The sequence below is a fragment of the Argentina silus genome, assembly GCF_951799395.1.
Source record: "Argentina silus genome assembly, chromosome: 9".
NCBI classification, from domain to species: domain Eukaryota; kingdom Metazoa; phylum Chordata; class Actinopteri; order Argentiniformes; family Argentinidae; genus Argentina; species Argentina silus.
In genome coordinates this window covers 19,504,090-19,509,089 of record NC_139663.1, presented here as the reverse complement: position 1 = coordinate 19,509,089, position 5,000 = coordinate 19,504,090, and the positions used below count along the sequence as shown (strand labels likewise).

The 5,000-nt window shown below is 48.1% G+C and overlaps 1 protein-coding gene across 1 annotated transcript in view; it reads right to left on the bottom strand.

Annotated features, from left to right (window-relative positions):
- LOC310809879 (uncharacterized protein) overlaps window positions 1–5,000 on the bottom strand; it is a gene marked incomplete at its 3' end in the record, with an annotated part of 14,697 nt that overhangs the window by 1,757 nt on the left and 7,940 nt on the right. The gene's annotated exons all lie outside the window — the stretch shown is intronic.

The window sequence follows — 5,000 nt, the reverse complement described above, 5'->3', positions numbered from 1 at the left end:
TGTGTTTAGATCAGTGACCTGAGACCTCTACTCCCTACAATCCTAGAAAGAAGGTTCAACCCGAAAACCAAAAGGGTTTTGCTGTCCCTGTGGGAAAACCTTTTGAAGAACCCTTTTGTGTTCCATGTAAAACTGCAGCATTTCCACAGACAGTTCTACATGGAACCCAAAAGGGTTCTACACAGAACCCAAAAGGATTCTTCAAAGGGTTCTCCCACAGAAACATATTGTTGGCAGTAGAGTTACTTATAGGTACTAACTCTAACCCCTGTTATAATACACCACATTTACTTCTGTCAAGAAGGGCTCTAGTTGTCAAACAGAGTGCATTATATCAAGTGGAATAGGGTGTGATTTGGGACGCAGCCAGCCAGTGATAAATCAAGTGTTGCAGTCCTTTCCCAGACCTAAGCACTTTATGGAGGCCCTAAATGGCCCGTGGAGTGAAGAGGCAGGCCCGGGCTAGGCTGCAGTGTGAAAGGCTCTCTACAGTCAGACGGAGCATTGTTAGACCACCGGCCGTAATTACAGAGCTGGCCTGTTTGATCTCATCTCCTTTGAGGCCGGCATGACATCACCGCGTAAAGATAGGCCTCATTCCTACTGCCAGGTTAGGTCTTGTGTGCTGTGTTGATGATGCGTGTGTGTGTGTGTGTGTGTGTGTGTGTGTGTGTGTGTCATTGTCCAGACGCCCGAGATAAGTTTTGGTGGCTGGTTTGGAGAATCTACGATGGTGTGAGTCTGTGGTGTGTGTGTGTGTGTGTGTGTGTGTGTGTGTGTGTGTGTGTGTGTGTGTGTGTGCGTGCGTGTGTGTGTCTTGAAGAGACAAAGAGTTAGAGAGAGAGAGATGTTCAATGTAAAGCATAGGCCTAAATGTCTGTATGTGAGTGTGTGTGGTCCTCCTGTCTCTCCTTACATTGTTGAAAAGCTGATGGAATTTCTCAAGAGGTTTTTCTGAACCTTCACAACAGAATGACAGTTCAGTGCCTTACTCATCAAACAGCAGAGGCCATTACTCACACAGGTAACTGATGTATGATCGTGGACTTGCTGTTCAGAACAAAACAGTTAGGGATCACCATAATACATCTCAAAAGTAGAATGTTACACTGGACACTGGAAGTCTGACATCTTTGCAACTGGAACAGCCAACAAAAACAGCAGGGCTACACGTCCGGGAACATCTTCAATTTTCCATTTTCATTGGACGGATTAAGTGGTTCTGAGTGTGAGCCACAGAGAAAGGCAGCGTTTCTATTCCACACCACTGCAATACAGGACGGAAAGAAAAATGTCCCAAAAAAGAAATCAAAGAAGAAAAAGGTGAGAGATCCCAATGAAGTGTGACAGGGTTTCTTTAATCTCTCCCTCTCTCTCCCTTTCTCGGCTTGCACAATCTCTGCCTCTCCTGACCTTTGCTTTTGTGTGGGAGCAGCGTCCCTTCCTCTGTCCAACACACACACACACACACACACACACACACACACACACACACACACACACACACACACACCCATCCACCCACACACCCACACACACACACACACACACACACACACACACACACACACACACACACACACACAGCGTCCCTTCCTCCTGCAGACACAAAGGGTCGATTGAGGGCCGAGGGCTGGAGTCAGAGCCTAGAGGGCTTAGGTTACAGCGGACCTCAACGCGACCCAGAATTCCTTTCACCCAGCAACAATAGAGAGGGAGGGGGGCGGGGCAGGGCGGATTGTCAGCTGAACCCCGCCCAATTCAGGAAACGCAGGGCTAGATGGCTGGCATGGCAACCCCAACATGTGACACTGGAGGTAGAAATTGCGCATAGAAACAGATCTACGATCAGATCACTATACCCCCTTCATACCTGAACCATATGGGATATGAATTAAGATCTGACCCTGTATCAGAGGTGAATGGGTATGGACAAGGACACACAAGGTAGGGAGAGATTGGACAGGCATAGATGGAGCATATCATAAGGTCCCGTCTCTTCATGACTCCCTTTGTGTGTCTAAAGCCTTACTGCATAAACTCCCGGCTTACCTAACCTCATGATTGAAATCCAAGAACATCAATGACCTAACTGGTTCTCAGAGTTGGTTAACTCTTGAGGTTCCTCGGGTCTACACCGAATTGGGTAAATCCGCTTTTAGTCATGGTGCACCTCACCGCTGGAACAGTGGGTTGCTCTGGTGCCGCTCGGGCAGTTTAAAGTTTTGATTGAGGACCTCTTTAATAAAAAATGTGTTTTTGCTTGATAATGTTTTAGAATGTTGTCTTGTTTCGTGTATGTGTATAATGTGTGGTTGTAAACTGTGTGTATGCAGGGCTCCCTGCTAAAATAAAGGTTAAATCAATCCAAATGGAAGTGTATGCTATAGGCAGGTGTGGAGGTAGCGGTAGGTAGCTGCTGTGGGGAGGGGTACTTCACCCTGGCTTTAGGTGACTGCTGCTGTCTCTCTGTAAACAACAGTGTTATCAGTGCACGGCAATCCTACCATCAACTACAGCACTTGTGATCTTATCACCTAGCACCGCTTGCCTCTAGGGCTGTGTGTGTGTGTGTGTGTGTGTGTGTGTGTGTGTGTGTGTGTGTGTGTGGGTGGGTGTGTGTGTGTGTGTGTGTGTGGGGGTGTGTGTGTGTGTGTGGGTGGGTGGGTGTGTGTGCAGGCAGAATGAATCACGAGCTGTAGATGTGTTGGGAATGAATTTGTGCAAAAATGCAAAGCACACACACACACACACACACACACACAAGCATGCATGCTCATGGATGCACACACAAACACACACACACACACACGCAAGCATGCTCATGCACGCACGCACAGACAGGCTCTCCTTTTACTGTAAATGAACCACAGAGTCTCTGTCTCCAGGTCTCTATCAGCGGACACACACACACACACACACACACACACACACACACACAGCTGGAACAGTTTAGCTGCTAATCCAATCCCAGCAGCGTGACTATGCACACATACTCAAAAAAACGTTAAAAAATAAAACTAGGCGGTACACACACTCACAAATAGACATCAGTTCACTAATAACTCATATACGTACTTACACATACCACGGATGCCTCACACACACACACACACACACACACACACACACACACCAAGAATCTGTCTGTTCATTCAGACTTACAGTAATGAGCTGGAGTGTGTGTGAGTGTGTGTAGACTGTTATTGACTCCTGGGTTAGAGAGGGAGGGCGTCGTTACAGGCATGTCATTAATGGCAAAACACTCGTTGTGTGTGCCCAGACCAATGAACCCTGGATAACACACACACACACACACACACACACACACACACACACACACACACACACACACACACACAAAGGATAAGCTAGGCTCGGTAGCGGGTTTGACCTCTGGATAACACGGGCTAAACGGGAGAGCAAACAGCAACACGCGGAGGAGAACGCCCCATCTCGAGATTTGTGGTTTTCACACTTCACGAAACTTCTGAAAAGTTCACACAGCGTCCGAAGTTGGGGCCAATATCATGTCGTCATGGGAACGCAACTGAAGACACAAGCGGAGGCCAGGCTGAGAGCAGGCAGGGCCGCTAGGCTATCCATACTCAGCAGCAGCGAGGGAGCTTCTCATACCACTGACATGCTAATGCCCATCCCAGCCACTAGTAGGACGTACGATGGGCTTGAGGTCTGACAGGCCAAGGAAAGCAGCTTGCTAGGCTTGGCCAGAGTTATTTTCTAAATACGTTTGCGATTTGTTTATTCCATCGGTTTACGACGGGCGTTATGGGAGACAGGGAAGATGGCCCCAGTCCAGTGATCTTGACCATTGATCATCGCACTGCAGCAGATCAGACAAATGCATATCGTTTTGGATATGTTTATGTCTTGCCCTCTCCTTGACACCAGGTCTAGAAAAAAACAACATTTTGTGACATGGCTTTCCTTGTAAGTGGTTTTGGTGAATTATTAAACTGAATAACATGGGCTAAATTGAATTAGCACAGAAGTGTATACTGCTCATTTAAAAAAGAGGTCCTTAGTATCTACAGAAGCTGGCTGAAGGCTTCAGGACTGGGGATCCTAGGAGAGCTGGCTAGGCTGGGCTAGGCTAGGCTAGGCTAGGCTAGGTAGCAAACTGGATAATGGGCTAAATTGGGATAAAATGAGTAGCACAGAAGTATATATTGCCGATATGCTAAAGTGTGAGGTTCTTAGAAACTAGCAAGAGGCCAGGCTGCAGGCTTTAGGACTGGGAGGCCCGCGGAGGGGAGGGAGGGGAGGGAGGGCAGGGCCAGGCTAGCCTACGAGTGTGAACCTGCCTTCCCCCAGTGTAGAGATAAGGAGGGGCTGGTATCAGGTAATTGCTGGCACCCTGTCAAACACTGGGGAAATAATTATGGTGGCAGTGGAGCGCCCCGTCTCCGCTGCTGTGTGTGTGTGTGTGTGTGTGTGTGTGTGTGTGTGTGTGTGTGTGTTATCCGCCTCTGCTCCCTCTAGTTCTCACAGTTCTGTCGACCCTAATCCTCTCCTCTTACACAATGCCTGCTGGATCTGATAAAAACAGGAGACGCTAGGAAAAGTCACACACACACACACACACACACACACACACACACACACACACACACACGCACACACACACACACACACACACACAGTACAAACTTTCTGAGAAAGTGTGTATGTGTATGCTGAAAGGGTGGTATCTATGGGTGTGTGAGTGTGTGTGTGTGTGTGTGTGTGTGGCGAGGAAGGACGGCCGAATGAGTATGAGTGGGTTGAGTGTGTGTTTCTACGGGATACAGGGTAAATGAGTGTGTGTGCGGGGCAAAGGGTGTATATTTGTGTGTGTGAGCATGTGCGCATACGTGTCTGAGAGAGAGAGAGAATCTATGAGGTACTCCTTTACCCCTTCTGGCTTTAAGCTGATCAATTTGTGGCAAACAGGATGTGTGTGTGTGTGTGTGTGTGTGTGTGTGTGTGTGTGTGTGTGT